The sequence below is a fragment of the Hippocampus guttulatus genome, chromosome 2, assembly GCF_054856545.1.
Source record: "Hippocampus guttulatus isolate MCC_2025c chromosome 2, RoL_Hgut_1.0, whole genome shotgun sequence".
NCBI classification, from domain to species: Eukaryota; Metazoa; Chordata; class Actinopteri; order Syngnathiformes; family Syngnathidae; genus Hippocampus; species Hippocampus guttulatus.
The window spans coordinates 8,635,857-8,655,000 of record NC_141262.1 but is presented as its reverse complement, the minus strand read 5'-3'; the positions used below and the strand labels follow the sequence as shown (position 1 = coordinate 8,655,000).

Sequence of the window (19,144 nt, the reverse complement as noted above, 5' to 3'; positions counted from 1 at the left end):
TTTAAGCGTCATGACTGGTGCGATTTATAATCCGGAGCGACGTATAATCCAAAAAATATGGTTTTAGGACTTTTATTTACAGGGCTGAGCGATGAAAATTTCAGATAATACCTAAGAGCACGTAATGAAAAGACTGTCTAGAGATTCCAATGGGTTTACAATGCATTCGTTTCTGAAAAGGACCCGAGGAGTCAATTCAGTCTTGCGTCTATAAATGAAAACTCCAAATGGCAAAACCACATAATGTCGCGGAAGTGGAAAGGAGTGATTTTATACACAAAAAGCTTTGCGCATGCTCTCAAAATAGTGTTTTCCCCCCTCCTTATTGTATTTATTTACTCAGTTCACATATCAGGCTGTCTTGGTTATTGCATACAGATTACAAATTTAAACAAATGTATCTTCAATGAGTCTTTATGGGCAAGGAGTCACAAAATCGACACTGCAGCTTCTTGCCCAGTCATTCCCATTCAATATGCAGCAAGAGATCATGTAGTGTGCTGTGGAAAATTATTCCATTTCACCTAAGTGGTCTGAAAAGTATGATTTGTTCACTACAAATATTGCATCTCCGCTCATCTATCTATTCCAGCGAAATATAGTGACAGGCAGAAAAATCAAATGCTCATCCACTGGATTGCAGAAGGTGCAGTTGATGATTGCGGGGTGCCATATTTTGTTTATCTTTGATTTTTTTCTGATGTACAGTATGACTCGTTCTTGTCTCAATACAGTTTGGAAAACACTGAACTGATTTGTGAAGCCAATTTTACATTATACGCATTAGATCATGCTATCATATCATTTTAAATGCAGAGTCGGCCATAAGTTTCCAGAAATAAATAAATGATGTGTCTAGATTTCATGTTTCGAATAGCCTGGGTATCACAGGTATACAAACAAATGTATGGTAAACGATGGCACACCCTATCATGACAAAAATGAAAAACAGACATTTGATTTAAATTTGAAATTAGAATGTTAATGAGGTAAACTTTAGTTAGTTGTTACTTGTTGTTCATAATGTCTCCCTCAGTGGTGTGGAACAGGTGATTCAGCTAATAGGCTCGTTGAATAGTTGAAATTATTGACTTGCATGAGGATGCATTCAAGTCACCCCAACAAATATTGTGCAATAATTACAACTTATCACTTGCCTTTTTGAAATTCTACTGAATTCTTGGAAAAGGAGGCTCACTTTCACTTTTTCCAATTCTGTCTCTCTCTTTATCAGCCCGAGGCTCTTGTGGCGAAACCACATCAACTAGCCATTGACCTGTCATCTCACTCGCTCACTCCCTCGCTCTCTTTTCATCCCTGCATCTCCCCAAAGCCTCGGTGCGGCATTCCGATCGGAGCTGATGGATCTTAGAAGGCGCATGCATTGCCAGCCCAGAATACCAAACAGTGCCGAAAGAAGAGCTGTGTCAAAGACAAAAGATGACAAGTGGGAGAGAGACGTCGCTGGATCGATCCGGAGTAGGGGGGGGGGGTGCAGGGAGGGGACCGTGTGAGTGGACATGTCCTTTGAAAAGCTGATGTCAACACAGCTTCAAAGCGTCGGCACACAAATCCACAATGAACATCTTCTCCTGGTGCTACTCCAGGGGATTAAACATGGCGGCTTGTCCGAATGTGAGATCCAGGAGAGAGCTCGGCATGTACTGCATGTACCGACACAAGCTGGTTCATTGCAAAAGCCACTTGAGTGTTGTGGCAAGAAAAACATTTTGATTTCTGCCTTTAGAAGACATTAATACCACAAGGAGCATCGCATTAGTAAGAAATGTTCACTCTCTGCGCAGTTGCGTGATCTTAACGTAATCAATTTCAAACTTCCAAAAGACGTCCTTCCTATCTTAAACCATTGTGAACAGCTGACGCAAGACGGTCGAGGTCAAATTACTGCCATTACTCCCATTTAACGGTATCACTTAACAGCTTGTCATTTCTAAACCTTCAGGGATTCTTTTGAATACAGTTTTCAAGAGCCTGTGAAGTGAATTCTTAGACTTGCTGAAAACATGTGCAAAGACTGTGAATTATGCAGCACTAAATTGTGGTCCTAATAACATTAAACTAATTTTGGGCATGGCTAAAACACTTTGGAGTCTCGTACCAGTTGACCCTCCCCAACTCTATATGCACCTTTGTAGTCTTATCTGGCATATCTTTCTAGTTATGCCTATATCTCGAAAATGCATTTTGATGGTCCGCTGATGTGGCTGCTATAGAGCGCCTCATTGTCGGCCGTGAGTACACACACTTCACCGAGAGAAGGAAGAAGAGCGTGAGGGGTTGGGTCCAACGTGATAGCAAGCATGTGGATTGAGACTTTAAGATAGCGTGGCTGATTTAGAATGCCTCGTTCGCGGCCAGTAGTACATGCACATCACAGAAAGATGGAGGAAAAGCGACACCACCAACATAAGAAAAAGTCTGTGGGCAATCTTAATAGTCAATTTTGGACGGCTACTTCCAGGGAAAATTTATCGGGAGCATCACTCCTGTGACTTTTCCTGGGAATCCATGACGGACAAACACTTCAAGTGTTTTGATGGACAAATGTTCAGTTCAACGCCGTCAACAAAATAAATGTTCAGTCTTCTCCATTGTATAATACACACACAATTAGTTTCACAAAGTCTATTGCAAGCCTTTTGAATGTCTTGAAAAATGTATTTTATCACACAAAAATAAGATGTTGTGATTGTAAATTTGCAATTAACTTTTTGTTGAGGAGTTTCCTGAAGACCTTATTTTATAAATGAATGATTTGCTATGCTATTCTATGAACTTGATATGCCCTAACGACTTTGAAATTATGGTTGGTGATGAAATGCAGCAGTATTACTGCCACATGTAGGATGCAATACGACATAGTAATGAAAGATTTGAACATGGTATATACTTTCTATAACCACAAGTATAAGGTCCCCTTGGTATAAAATGTGCTGAACAAAAGGAACCAGCAAGCCAAAGTCCAGGAAATCAGTTACAAAGACAGTGCTGTATTATTTTACAGGACCAAATCATTTGCAGACACACTATTTATAATGATTAAATTAGAGGAATTAACTTAAGGTATTGCCCACATATAAGTCATCCTGGCCCACTGTTCAATTTATTTATGCTCACATTGCAATCATAATCAATTATAAATACACCGACAAGCAATGACCTCAATGACAATTGTTATCTTTAGGATTAAAGAAGAATTAAAAAATACTTTAAAGTTTAACCTGCGGCACATATTTACATCTGGCTTACGACCAAAGAAAACACCCCCTCAAGGCACGCAACGCATCATGTGTAGAATGTCATTATAGTTGCCCGCATGGCCAATGAGAAGGTGACATCCACCACAAACCTCTCCAAGTCTCCACCTCGGTACTTTAATCTGGAGAGTGTCCAGCTTCGAGAGGTGGCTCCTGCATTCTGAATGTACAGTGCAGTACATTGACTTGAAATTGTGAAAGAAGTGATTTGAACCATGTGGAAGTGGTCTCATGGGCACAGTGAGCGGATGTTGCGGTGGCGATCAAAGTTACACCCTGTTGGGGTCCTTTATTCAGTCCACTTTGAGTGTGCCTGTGTGTGTGTGCGTGTGTGTGGGTGTCTCCAACTTGCAGTAATCCTCCATTTCATTCACCCTTTCAATCATAAGAGAATCAATCCCTTACAGAAATAAGGCTGCTATGAAAAATCAGAAGCAATTTGAAAGAGGCAGATTAAGGACGGACGTCACTGAAAAAATCTGCCTTTGTTTCATACAATAACTTTCAGACCCCCTGCTATACTCAGACATTTACATTTTATGCTGACACAAAACAGATTATTGGAAAAGGTTCCATTAAAACATTCCTTCTCAAATAGTAGGGAGAACCACTCATGGGGGTTGGGAGGGTGTGGAGGGGGGTGGGGGGGGGGTCCTTCGATGCGATGCCATGGGGATCCCTTTTTTGCTTTCCACATAGAATAACATGTAATTGCACATCCACTACAGTAGGTGGCAGTGACTATTTTTTTATGTCAGGCAAATAGATACATTTCAAATCTTTGCTGTCACAAACAAACAACTATAATACATTTTCATTAAGTTGATCTATATTTCTTTCTTTGTTTTCTTTTCTTTAAAGGAGAAATCAAGTAAAATATTTTATTTACACTACGTTATATGCCCCGCCTCCACTACTCAAATCACGGTATTTTGATTAACATTGCCATTTGTGGAATTTGAATAAAGCAGCAAAATCCACTTCAGGTGGTGACCATTTTGACACTTGCTGTCGACTGAAAATGTGCCTGAGGCCTCGGCATACTAATCTCACATGACCAAGCCCAGAAAACAGGTGAGCCGTGAATGATCGCCACCTATTACTTATACCTACATATTCCACAAAAGCAATATGAATCAAAATGCAGCATTTAGACTAGTGGGGGCACATATTATCATGAAGAAAAATGTGAACTTAACTTGCCCTTTCATTTTAATAAGGATACAATGTCATGGGGAGGTGTACTTGTATCACTTTTATAGACAAATTGTACTATTTGCACCCGCAGTGGAGAGTTGGGGGGAGGCACAAAATGTTTTCTTCGTCCTGGAGGGGGGTAACAGAAAATAACTGCACTGCATTTAGTTCAAATAGCTTTGGCACATTTTCACACGATTGCTGGGTCATCAGTTTGATATCCTATGGGGAGAATGCATTTGAATTCAATTAATTGTTATTTCTTAAATACAATTTGGACTGGAATTGAATGAGAATGTTCCGGTTGTACCCCGGTTTAAGAGTAGGGCAGAATACTCCTGCCAGGACGGGTGTTGCCATAGTCTCTAACGTCACATGCTATAGCTGACGTCAACTTAGTGTTTCAAGTGGAGACTGAAGCAGCAGCAATTGTGATGGATGCAAGGGGTGAAACGACTAAAGTGTTTTTGTAGTTGACCACAATGTGATGAAAATCGCTCAAAGTCAATTAATCGATGATTGTCATCTATGTCAATCACTGATTCACTGGTTATTTTGTTATCATTCAAACCCTTTGTTGTTGGGTTAGAATGGTGTAGCTTCCATACATTTGAAAACAATATTAGCAAAAAAGAAATACATTAAGATCACATCGAGATATGTTGCACATATACGAATATTGTCCATATACGTATACGTATATTGCCCATATTTAAAATCGCATTTTTGCCATACATCTGGTTAGGAAGTGTGTGGTCCGCTGCACCCCCCAGTAGCAGTGATGAAAAAGTGTGGCCTCCTGCAGCGTTTAAGTTGCCCATCCCCGCTTGAAAAAGTGCAGTTGCTACACTAAATAAAGCCATCTCTGTCATTGCCATGGTGACCCGGGATTACCTGTGTTAGTGGTCATTCTTGAACTCGCAAATATATGAACAGAGTACAAAAGAACAAACCAACAACAATGAAAATAATCCGAATCAACATCTGGTACTTCTACTGTTTATCACTGCCAGTTTGTGTCAATCACAGTGACTTAAAAGTCAATTAAAATTTACAGCTTGGGAGCAAAAATAAAACAATTGTTCCTCACTGCTACGTGGAGACAGATGGGTTAGATAACACTAAATCATGGATCCACTTGTAGTCCCGAAGAGCAAGCAAAGCAATTCTAATTGGAAATAAGCTGTACATGTGTGAAAAGAGAAACGTTTTCATCATTTTTACGCACAGTGACCGTCACACATTTTGAAGCGCACTAATATGTAAGGTTATGTATGTGTGTGCGATGTGTGTGTTTACGGGTTGTGGGTGGAAGCCAGATGCCAGCATGATTTAAGCCATAGAGGACTTAGTGACCCAACCCTGTCATCTTGCTCCACTCATTACATAGAGTGGTCTCTAAAATGGTCACACACATCCAGTCAGAAAACACCCACACATGCTCACACGCAGCCCATTCCCAGTCACTCCTCCGTGTGCGCTTTCTCCACCTCATTTGCAAATTGTTCGTCTAATGACCTAAATTTTTGATCAGAGAATGAGAGCGAGCGAGAGTGAGAGCGTGAGAGAGACAGGGAGTGGGAGTGAGGGTCATTTCGGGTTTGGACAACATGGTCCCTCATCCATTCACTCCAGTGAACCCCTGGAAGAGTGATTACGTGTGAATGGTGGGAGGGGAGTGAGATGTGAACACAGGGCCAGCTATCCGCTTGAAGGCCTTGCTTAAGTTGCTTATCTCCTAGTACACCTGAAAGAGCCCCCACTCCACCGCGCTATGGTCAGATTACCATCACTTGATTCCAAAACGTATACACAGCCATACATCTCCTAAATTCTCCTCTACAGGAGATGAAGAGCATTCTTCTTTTGCTACTGAGCTCCATAAATTCAGAAGTGACTTAAGTCTTCAGGAAGAGCAGTAATAAGCAGAACCTGGGGAGCCCAACCTGCATGATCTGAAGAAATTTTGGTTCAGGGACCGAGTGTGTTGACACAGGCGGCTTACAACTGGCAGATCGAGCAGCAGTGCCTAACACACAAAATGCGTGAGCGTGCACACGCACTTTGTCGCCTCCTTTCCAATACTCATTGTCACCCATCAGGACAGACGCTTTCTCCCTCTTTCTGTCCAAGCAAATTCTATTTTAGTCTCCAACAGGGAAGTTTGAAAGAAAGCTATGTGAATACGAGCACCAAGTGAAGGAAGTGGTGCCTTTGAAAGAGATCATCTCCTGTTTTTTTGCATTCTTTACAGAAAATGAATGTCTGTGTAGAATCTCGGTCAGGTTTATTCAAAACGGTTCAATTGAGGCAGCTTGACACTTTGGCTGTTGAAGCCGTTTTACCTTTGATCGAACAGTTCTGAATGTTTCCAGTCAATATTTCTGCATTATTAACAAAACAGCTTTTTGTCCACTTCAGTATGGCAGTACTGTAAGGTTAACAAAACACAAACATTCCTCAATTCCGTAGTTTATCATCCATCCATCCATCCATTTTCCGAACCGCTTGATCCTCACTAGGGTCGCGGGGGGTGCTGGAGCCTATCCCAGCCGTCTCCGGGCAGTAGGCGGGGGACACCCTGAATCAGTTGCCAGCCAATCGCAGGGCACACAGAGACGAACAACCATCCACGCCCACACTCACACCTAGGGACAATTTAGAGCATCCAATCAGCCTGCCACGCATTTTTTGGAATGTGGGAGGAAACCGGAGCACCCGGAGAAAACCCACGCAGGCCCGGGGAGAACATGCAAACTCCACACAGGGAGGCCGGAGCTGGAATCGAACCCGGTACCTCTGCACTGTGAAGCCGACGTGCTAACCACTGGACTACCGGGCCGCCCTAGTTTATCATCCATTCATCCAAATTGTACAATCTGCTTATCCTCACACGGAGCCTATCCCAGCTCTCTTTGGGCACTAGGTGGGGGCCACCCTGAACTGGTTGCCAGCCAATCACAGGGCACACATAGACAAACAACCATTGACACTCACAATCACAGCTAGGGACAATTTAGAGTGTTCCATTAACCTGCCACGCATGTTTTTTGAATGTGAGAGGAAATCAGAGTACCCGGAGAAAACCCACGCAGGCACGGCCTGGAATTGAACCCTTGCACCTCTGCACTGGGAGGCGGACGTGCTAACCAGTCGACCACCGTGCTGGCCCGCAGAGAATCAATTCGGACGTATTTGAAAAATGAACACAATCTGGTTGCTGCACGTGTAACCACTTTTTCTCTTTGGGGTTGGTTTTACTTGGCGCAGGGAAGATTATCAGACAATGTTTGCACTTTGTACAGAGGCTGGAAAGTTGTGAGGTGATAAATCATAAAGCTAATGAACGCTTGAATGGAATTCATGGAGGTCACAGCATTCTAGTCAGGTACTGGCTTGTGGATGCTTGACGATAATTGTCTGAACATTTAAGCTCAGAACAGGACCCAGGAACGGGACAAATTTATATGGTGCACTTGACTGACGGATGGATGGATGGATAGGACACACATGCATATAGTACGAGCCAGCTATCTACAAGCTCCACCCCGGCATCGATTGGTTTTGGGTTTGCGCATGTGTGTGTGAATTTTGTTTGATTGGGTGCAGATTTGCGACATGCGGTCTTACAACCTGATAAATGACCCCGATTAGAGGCGACTGACCGCTCCATGATTGCAGCGGAAAAGCTGCTCTGCGAGCAGTGTTGGCTAAACCAGTCCATGATGAATAGAACGGCACACTAAAAGAATTACAAACGCACCCCAGGCCTGAGATCTGCCAGCATTGAACAACTACAAACCTGCACCTGCCTCTCCAGGATGTATGTGCAAAGAAACTTGTTAACACGTTAGTCTTTGTCCTCCATCTGTTTGTCATTTCATCCACTTCCCTCCCTTTTCTTAGTTTTCAAAGAGAAAAGTGCTAAATGCGTAAATCAGCAAGACATAAAATCAGGGACACCATTTGACCACTGAAGACTAAAATATCCCTACATGCTCCAAACCTTGCATCTTCCATGTGTGTCCCACCCTGACACTGTCACCTATTCAGACACACTCACACACAGACACACACACACACATACACACAAAGTGTGTGCGTTCATGCAACCTCATCCCCATCTACAGTGTCTCTCAATATCACCCCATCTATTATACCTGTAACCTAGCAACAGAGCGCTCAGAAGACCCTCCCTACCTGCTCACGATACTGATTGCAAGGTGGGAGAGCTAATGGCTTTGTTTTAGGGCAGCAAAAGGAACCAAGTGGGAGTTGCCCTGTGCTCACCATTCTTTTGACCCAAAGGAACCACAGCGGGAGCTGGTATAAACCGGGCTCACTTACCTGCCGCAGAACTAGAACCAAAGTGAGGGAAAATATCATGTCAGGTGCATCTCACTAGATTTATTTAATTGGTCCAATTTATCCAGCCATCCATTTTCCAATCCACAAGGGTCGCGGGCGTGCTGGAGCCTATCCCAGCAGTGTTCAGGCAGTAGGTGGGGTAGACCATGAACTGGTTGCCAGCCAATCACAGGGCACACATCGACCAACAGTCTTTCGTGGTCAGACTCACACCATATACCTTCATCAGATGAAAACTCAAAGAACAAAACTCTCAACGCTGATGTGCATGAGATACTTTTCTGATGATGTCTAAAACAAGAAATCTCGGTCCATTCATATTTTCACAGGTATCACCATTGTAATAATCCAAAAAATGAGTCATACTCAAAAAGTATACCACACTACAGAAACAACAATAACAAAACAAACACAGTCATTGTCATCAAGCTTGAAAAGGCACCAAGGCCTCCTGCTGGAATACCAGGGATTCCGCTGCGTGAGCATGTGTATTTAAGTGTGTGTAAAGGGAGTGTTGATATAATTGCACAGAGTGAGGCGTTGATTATGGTGCACCTCTTCAATTATTTGATTGCAGGTTTCACATGGTCCGGACCCAGCAGGCGGTTTATTGTCTGTAATTGGTACTTAACCATAATCAACCCTGTATTATGGGTAATATAATTCTGTGAGGTGAGTTTTCATAATCGATTTTACATTGCTGAATATGTATAATGCAGGCATGTCAAGTCATGAAGGATGTCTGGTGTACGCTTCAAACTATTCAGTGGTAACAAGAGTTGGTCATTGCAATTTTGGTCATTTGGAGTGAAATCAGACAGACAGGCGTGGCCCCGGGAGGGACCCGGGGCCGCAAGGTGCGTTTGAAGTGTCGATGATCAATGTGTCCTGCAATTCACATTAGTTCTCGCAGCTAGCTGCGTCCTTCATCGACGCTCGAGCCAAGTGATCCACCGCTGAGAGTCGTACGTTTTTATTTTTCGGTTTTGGCCAACATTCAGAAAAGGGGTTTATCAGGGGGGGACGGCGCCTCCGGGCGCTCTGCGCCCCGCCCCGCGGTCGCGGGGCTGGGGTTGGAGACATTGAACCCCCTGCTCGCCGCCACAGGCGGCGAGAGAGTTGGGTACCCAGCGGCTGGGTGTTAGGTTCCGAGGTAGGCCGGGTCGCGGTGGCACCGGCGGGGGAGTGGTCCCCGACGCCGGCCGCGGCCCGGCCTGGACTATGGGAGCGTAGGCAAGGCGGACGGGACGTCGACGAGCGCGCGGACGCGCGAGGTGGGCGGTCGGGGAACGCCGACGGGCGCCTGACCGGGGTTTGGCGGGGGCCGGGCGGGACGCGGGGAGCGGCCGGCCGCGCGACGATGCGAACCGACTGACCCCACGCCCGACACCGTCCCCCTGACCTCCCCCCGCGACGCCGCCTATCGAGGTTTCTCACGCTCCGGACTCGGGGGGCCGGGGTGTGCCGGCACCGCTGCCGACGGCCTCACGGGGTCGGGCCGCAGGGGCTGGGGGCGCTGCGGGTCGGGGCGGGGGAGTAGGCGACCGGCCAACGACCGGCCCCGTACCCACCGCCCGTCCCCGTCACGCCCCCGCCCCGCGCCTCTCCCCGGTACTCCGAGTCGTATGCTAAGACTCCCCCCCCCCCCCCACCCCCCCGCCCCTTTAGTGGACACCATCAAAACTCCACTTTTGTTCATTGGCTTGGTTATCAGAAATTGATTTTTCACCGTATGGCACAATCCATTCCATTCGGAATTCATTCCGAAAAATGTTTCCCATCGGATACAATTTGTTGCCATTAGGAAAATTTTATTAACTGTGCAGGTAATGTGTTTAGCAACATTTAATTCAAGTACTAATATAAGTTCGCTGCTGTATTATAATATTAAAGTAAAACTCATTCCTTTAAGTATGCTTGACAGACACATACAAGGGAAAGGTGCACAGTGACACTTTCACAAAGTCTTGTTTTTTTTTTGTTTGTTTGTTTTTTAATGGGAATTGTTGGAATATTGCAAAAAATAAATGTATTTACAAAAGCATCTGCTCTGACACAGAAAGATACATTTTTGTTGAATTCATGTCTTGTCAATGTCGGAAGTCAAATTGTATGTATTTACTTTATCTCGATGTCCATCCATGGCTGGCAACCATATCAGTACTGTATACCGTTGAATTGCCTCCTGCCCCAAGATGTAGGTTTTCACCAGAGAAGAAGAGTGGGTCTAAAAAGCCGCCAGGACCAAATGAAGTCAAGAAAATTGTCTTTTGGGTTAACAAGACGGTACATGATGGATTCTATTTTCGTAGACAACTGAGGTGCAGTCGGCATATAAATTGGCGCATCTTAATTTTCACGCCGGGGTAGGTCTACCCTGGTAGTTACCGTGATTGGGTATTTGAACGACCGCACTGTGCCATGCTGGGCACTCCGAGCATTCTTTCTTTCACCTGATTTGGTGACTGAAAGTGCCCTGGCACACTTCACATCATTCCCAAGTGGATCTCTTCCTGCAGTTTCTTATAAACATACTTAGCGTGTGTCAATCTCCTTCATGGGCTCCAGTAAAGTTGTTTCTGCTTACGCCATGTCAAAAACTGTGTGCACCTCTCCTGCACCGCATTAAAGGGAATGAGATGAGCTGTTTTAATCGGCCGGGAAGCAAGTTGGCTGTGTTCACCCCCACAACGGCGCAAATACCTCTTTGTAATTTTGCCCGCTTGCGAAAAATAGAGCCCTATATGTTCTTGCATAATTAGAAGCACTTTCACCAGTGCCACTACAGTAATGAAAAGTACACAAAAGTACACCAACAACAACAATATTTATTTTTCACAAGAGCCATTGACAGTTCGAAGTGCACGAAGAGGTTACCAAACTTGGGTCTTTCAAAAAACATGGATGTATTCAATGGTTAATATTGTTACAAATGTGTATGGTGGCTTAACTTGGACAAGAGGCTGTTGTGACGATGGCACACGCTCGACGGAAAATGTACTGCCCTATACTACACTACTGTGTATTGACAAAGGTGGGTAAGTCAAATAATTAATTTGAGGATCTTGAATGACATTCATGCTGTAGCGTATAATTTTTGTGTGATCTTTGTGAAAATTAGTTTTTGCACTTAACAGTTTTGTGCTATCTTTGAGTGGGATTTTGTTTTTGGCAAGAGGGCCCTTTGCACAGGGGACCGTTATAGATGAGAGGGGATCTGTTGTATATATATATATATATTCATTCATTCATTCATTTTCCGAACCGCTTGATCCTCACTAGGGTCTCGGGGTATATATATTTGAGCATTAACATTTATTCATTTAACATGAAGATACTCTTTTTTTACACTGGTTCAATAGAAAAACAGACATGGGCACATATGCCGTGCCTATTTAAAATTCCATTTTTGTCATACATCTGGTTAGGAGGTGTGCAGTCCCATATGACCCCCTTCAAGTTGCCGGTCCCTGATTTAGAGTAATCAATTAACCTAACATGCATGGCTTTGGAATATGGGAGGAAGCACACTACCCGCGCTAACCACCCGTTCACTGTGCTGCCTTTGTGTCAATCATATTTTATTAATACATGTACAGCATGCTGAGTAATTTACTTATAAATGTGATTACAAACACAGTTAAATAAAACAACCTTTTGACCATATAGTGCTAAATTTAGTCATATAAACAAAAGATGCGTACTATCACTAAGGGCAATGTGGGGCATTGGAGCCTGCCTGGAGCTGCAATTTGAGCGATGCCACCGGAGGGCGACACTGAGACATGTCCAGGCCTGTAGGAAGTCCCTGGGCAGCGAGGTCTGCCAGGTCTGTCTGGTGGAAAAGAGAAAGAGGAAGACGAGAGACGGGAGAAGAAGCAGAATGTGTGTGGGAGAGAAAAACACTAAACAGAAGGTGAGGCGAGACAAGTGAGTGTGGGGGGGGGGGGGGGCATAAGACTGAGATGGACTCACAAGTATTTGCGCGTGTGCACACATGTGTGTAACTCCTTGCATAAGTGCAGGTGTCAGCAGGTGCATGGAAGCGCGAACACAAAAAGCTGCATTGGTACCTGTGTGTGTGTGTGTGTGTGTGTGTGTGTGTGTGTGTGTGTGTGTGTGTGTGTGTGTGTGTGTGTTTTGTGGTGCCCTGGGACAACATTGCTCCCTCATTACTCAACTGTTTCCTCCAGTCCAGCACTAATGAGGAGCCTTACTATCACCGTGGTAATCAAGGTCAACCCTAGGCCAACCCACACAGTACCGGGCCCTCACTCTGACACACACCTTGACATGCATTGCTGAACCACACAGTGAATCGTTTCAAATTAATATTTGCATTGAGAACCAGAAAGGTTGACAATCGTGAGTGAAAACGGGCAGGATTCTGTGAGAGGTGGGCGTGCCCTGTTCACCTCGGGAATAGCATGCAGGTACAGATGAGCAAGAGACAAAGGAGCATAAGGATGGGCGGATTAGAAGGGAGGGAGTGTGTGATATACTGGGAGAAACAAGCTGCGAGGAGGGAGCCAAAGAGCAGGAGTAATTAAATTAAAGAGCACAGACTTAGCGCTTTAGTCTCATCCCTCAAGACACTGCTTTAGCTAGCTAATGTCATAGCAACAAGGGGAAGGAAAGTCCAGTGGGTGCAGCACAGAGAAGTAATAGAAGGTTCAGGCGTTGCGGTGATTGAGGAAGATGGAGGGCATCAAGGAAGTATGGGGATGAAACAGAGAGAGTCAAGAACAGAAACAACAAGTTACGAACGATGGGAACATAAACATTGTGGAGGAAAGAAAATGAAGGAGGAGGAGGTCTGGCAAAAATGGCCACACCATTCCCTTTGGGTTCATTTCCTACCGCCTAGGATGCTCGTCTTGTACCTGTGTTTCTTATTGTCTCCGTAGCTAATTACCCTCTGTGAATAATTCACAAGTGTATCAATAATTCAACTTTAATTAGCTCAGACACAACAGAGGGACTTGGACCTCACTTTGAAATCGATGAAACAATTGTCAAAACTAAGCCAAACATACAGTATATCATGGAAATCAAACTTAACTGGGAAGGACTTCTCCACATTTGTACTGTATTAAGTGACAATTCCGACAAAAACACAAAAGGAATATTATTCAGGTCATTAAGACAAAACATCAGGTCAGCTGGGAACTAAGGCCTGTCCCAGCTGACTTTGGCCAAAAGGCAACGTATACCCTGGACCGCTTGCCAGTCGGTCACAGGGCACAGAGAGTAACAGAGAGACATTGACACTCACTTTTCACAATGGCACTGAACCACTACAAAACTGAAACACATCTTTATTCAATTGCCAAATTCAATTAGCAGTTTGGCTAGACAGCATAGTTACAACAGAGTTTTTTTATTTTTCAATTCACATCAACGGGGGAAATAATGGAAATGTGTAAAGGGCAGGCATCCATTTATTATGTAACCGTCAATTCCACCCCAGCAATCCAACATTGGAAATTGAGTGATGCGAAACAATACAACAGCACTGGGACTTTTAACTTTACATTACATTTTAACTTTACATTATCACACTACTGTATTATTGTTGGTTGTTACCACTATTTTAGGACATCAGTAAATTTCACTTGTCCGCCAGTCTGTCAATTCTCAGTCCATCATCATTATTTTAACCACCCGCCGTGACACAGTTGGCATTAATGTCCAGCGAGCCTGCAGTTGGCCTACGGCGAGCACCGTGAGAAGCGTCTTATCACACCCTCCGCAACTTTTTATGATTATTTTTATTTTTTAAACAGCGTATGAATGTGCATTGTTTTCTGTGTCCTGATTCTCTAATGTAGAACTCGTTCGAACAGCACAAACAAGGGAATAGGAATTGTATTGGAACAGAATGGCTACTTGTCAATTTTTTTCCCATCTGTTTTTAAACGTCAATGAATACATTTCTACATGAATAAATAAATAGAGAGATAAATACCTGCGGGGTCGGGAGTTAGACTAACGGGGGCTTGACAGATTTCTGACGGGGCTATATTACCTCCTAGCCCTGTTGTAGGACTGTGCATCAGTAACGTATTGAGAAAGTCTGTCAGTACTGACACAGTTAGTGACGATTTGAGTGACGTATGAAAAAAAACTTCAGCACTTGACCGTCAGTGTTTTCATTCGTCATTCGCCAACAAAATGGCAGAGACTGACGGACCTTCCATCGGTATTGGTAGAATGCTGACCTCTGATCAGTTCCAAGCAGCCTTGAATCTTGTGTATGTTCTCAGGGTGTTGTCATTTCAGCATGACTCACCATCAGGTTAAATGGACAACTGGGATTCCTGAATAGTTTAATTCTCTCACACATTTCCTTCCACATGCCCGTACACATAAAGAGAATGACTCACACAAAATGCCACCGAACAACAGTTGTGTTGGAGCTGGATCACTAATCTTTGTCTTATGGCACATTTATTTACAAATGTGCAAGTCTGTGTGTCAGCCCAAATGGAGTGCATGCCAATGGAATCTGCAGCTGGATTGATTGGGCTCAGACTGCGCTTCAGGTGACGGCTCAGGTCTTGCGGTTCACCTGATTGATCCAATTTTAGTGTTGTGTGTGCTGAAAGGGTAGGAAAGAAAAATGTGTTCCATGATTCAGACATTTGAATTTGTGAGTGTTTCAATCCATCTTGAATATATGTCAGCACTTTCAAATGTTGACAGGCAGTTAAGGTGACAGGCCAACTCAATTTCCTAACCGCTTCATCAGCTTCAATCACATCATATTTGGAACTTGCATAATTAAAAAAAAAAAAACCTTTGTTAATTGACTTATAAGTACGATTACACAATTTTAATGGACAAAAATGACAGTAGCTTGTTTATGCACAAAAGACGCCTTTAGAAAAATGTGGCATGTATCTTGCTTTGAATATACAGTATTTCACTGTACCCTCCATTCAAAAGGTTCTCCTCCACTGTCGAAAACAGTACAACAGCTGCATTCATTACCACGGTCAGCATTGATACTTCTAAATGAATTTTATGTCCCAAAAGTGTCAAAGATACATAGGGCGGGTGTAACTAATAGCAAAGAGTTTATTGTCAACGTAATGTAAACAAACAAAAATATCAGTTTTTTGAGGGGCGGCGAGATCACCCTAGAAAAATAGTTTGGTGTAATTATGCAATTGAACGTGAAAGAAGGATAGGAAGAAATAAGCAGAAGCAGCAGGTTTACACTAATGGTCAGTGGCATGTTAGCACTGTTGGCTAGGTTTCGCGCGGGCGCCTAAACTGTTGAAATATTTACGCGGCGCACAGAATGAGAGATTCATTCACTTCAACTAAGATGGAAGAGAGAGAGCTGCTCCACTTTCCTACCTCTTCACTGCCTTGAGGTACTGCTCATACAGTTCAAATGGACAGCGCCACATGAATTATGTGCACGTGCGACTTTTTGGTTTTATTTATTCATTTTGGCTCCAACATGTTGGACTTTTTCTTCTGTTTGTTTATACGCAGAGGATTGAAGGTAAGTCAGGAAAGTGCACAGAGAAACTTTTTTTTTTGTCATTTAATCTAACCATCTTAAAAAAGTTTTCAAAACATTTTATTCATGTCCAGTGGAAACCTCCTACAGTATGCCAATTTCACAGCAATTTTGACTCGACTTATTAGAAATGTTCTTATTCGTCCTTGCTTATAAGACAATTGCTTCACCATCCATCCATCCATCCATCCATCCATTTTCTACCGCATTTCGGGCCCGGGCCACAGGGGCAACAGCTTTAGCAGGGAAGCCCAGACTTCCCTCTCCCCAGCCAATTCTTCCAGCTCTTCCTGGGGATCTCGATGTGTTTCCAGGCCAGCTGGGAGACACAGTTACTCCAGCAAGTCCTGGGTTGTCTTCGGGGCCTCCTGCCGGTGGAACATGCCCGGAACACCCCACCGGGGAGGCGTTCAGGAAACATCCTCATCAGATGCCCGAGCCACTTGATCTGGCTCCTCTCGACGTGGTGGAGAAGCGGCTCGACTCTGAGCCCCTCCCGGATGACTGAGCTTCTCACGTTATCTCTAAGGGAGAGCCCGAACACCCTGCGGAGGAAACTCATTTCGGTCGCTTGTATCCAGGCTCTTGTTCTTTCGGTCACGACCCATAGCTCGTGACCATAGGTGAGGGTAGGAACGTAGATCGACCAATAAATTGAGAGTGTCTTCTTCTGGCTTAGTTCCTTCTTCACCATGACAGACCGATACAAAGTTTGCATCACAGCAGATGCTGCACCGATCCGTCTGTCCATCTCCCGCTCCCTCCTGCCCTCACTCGTGAACAAGATACTTCAACTCCTCTACTTGGGGCAAGATCTCAATCCCGACCCGGAGAGAGCAGTCCACCCTTTTCCGACTGAAGACCATTGATTCAGATTTGGACGTGCTGATTTTCATCCCAACTGCTTCACACTCTACTACGAACTGCTCCATTGAGAGTTTGAGATCCCAGCTTGTAGAAGCCAACAGCACCACATTATCCGCAAAAAGCTGAAATGCAATAATGAGGCCACCAAACTGGACCTGTTGTCTGCGCCTAGAATTTTTTTTCCATAAATGTTATGAACAGAATCGGTGACAAAGGGCAGCCTTGGTGGAGTCCAACCCTCACTGGAAACAATTCCGACTTACTGCCAGCAATGTGAGTAAAACTCTGACATCTGTGGTATAGGGACTGAACAGCCTGTATCAGGGGGTTCGGTGCCTCATACTCCTGAAGCACCCTCCACAGAACTCAACGAGGGACACGGTCGAACGCCAAGTCCACAAAGCACAAGTAGACTGGTTGGAGTACTTTATAACAGGGGTGCCCAACTTTAAATGGGATTAAAGCATGTGGCAGGGGTCTCTATTTTTAAAAATATTTTAATATGGGCTTTATATATTGCGCATTCTCTGTGATAAAAATAAAAAGGTTCACTGTAGTGTTAGCTTGCTACCTATTGTTACAAGCTGATAAAAATATTCACAGCTTGGAACTCCATTGGAAAATTTAATAAATAAAACCATATTATACAGTATATGCAGTCTCCCACGAAAATGATGTCCATTTAACACATTAAAGAATACACTGGGAGACTGTGAAGAGATATGCACATTTCTGGTCCTACATCTGTCTTAATGGCCGTTTTAACCACCAGCTGAATCTTTTTTCTTTTTTTTCCCCATAAAAATGGTTGTTCATGGAACAGTAACAATAAAACATTTTTAGAGGTTTATGTCATGTGCCTATGGTGCAATCAATTTGGTGCATTTTCCTAGCAAGCCTTTGAGATTAGAATATGATTGAGATTATTGTCATGAACACATGCACACACAGGTTACACAAAATTGAAATATTGCATTTAACCTATTGCAGTATTGATATTTCCAGGGGTTTTTCCTTCATTCTTGTTGTTATTGTTATTGTTAATGTTAATGTTGATGTTCTTAATGATTAGGTCAATGGCATTTTATTATTTTGGATTTGCCCTCAGAGTAAATGTGGCTGTGTCCACATCGTTCACAAGCTCCATTGAGTTGCCATCCAGTGATTTGTGTGGTGGACTTCCTGCATTGCCTCAAGTGCAAATCGGACGTGAACAGCAGCAGTCGTGTCCTAATTGTCTCCCGTGTGTGTGTGTGTGTGTGTGTGTATAGGGGGTTAGTCTATTTCAGATATACTTTGGCCCTGACGCCCCGGCACTGAAGGCACTCACCTGCACTGGAGTTAAGCACATGAACCACAAACTCATAGTGCAGTTATCAGTTGAGTACCCTTAGTAAGGAAGAATTTTACCATATTCTAGCACAGCATAGCATAGCATTGCATCAACTGCTCCTACCTGGCAGAAAAAAATCACAGACCTGCAAGGAAGAATCGCCAACTTTTATCAAACCCAGAACCTGAAAGACAAATGGATACCATTATCTTCGGCCCACCTGACTCCGACAACACCAATCGCCACATCACTTCACCCTGTCCTCTTGCCCCTGCTCCTGCTATTTCTGCTTTGGTTACCATCGAAGATGACTCCTGTTCATGGCTCGGGGCCAGGTCGAAAACACTTGTCAGCTCTACTCCATCCTACCACGAACCTTGGTCTCTTGTCCACTCTTGCAGCAGGAGAGGAAATCACTCATCTCATACACATCCTCATTGCAATGTCAATCTAGAAAATAAATACAGTATCCTGGACATCCGCAACTTCCCTCTCCTGTCCGCAGACTCCCAGTCCCTGCTGTCATCTCCCCCACATGAGCCCAGCAACCACCAGCTACCTCTGCTC

The 19,144-nt window shown here is 44.0% G+C and overlaps 1 protein-coding gene and 1 non-coding gene across 3 annotated transcripts in view; both read right to left on the bottom strand.

The window, feature by feature from the left end:
- LOC147208401 (A disintegrin and metalloproteinase with thrombospondin motifs 2-like) overlaps positions 1-19,144 on the bottom strand; it is a 129,878-nt gene that overhangs the window by 74,327 nt on the left and 36,407 nt on the right. The window lies entirely within an intron of this gene.
- Positions 9,655-9,808, bottom strand: LOC147208402 (5.8S ribosomal RNA). The gene has a single exon (XR_015100332.1). It is a non-coding gene; the product is annotated as a 5.8S ribosomal RNA (ribosomal RNA).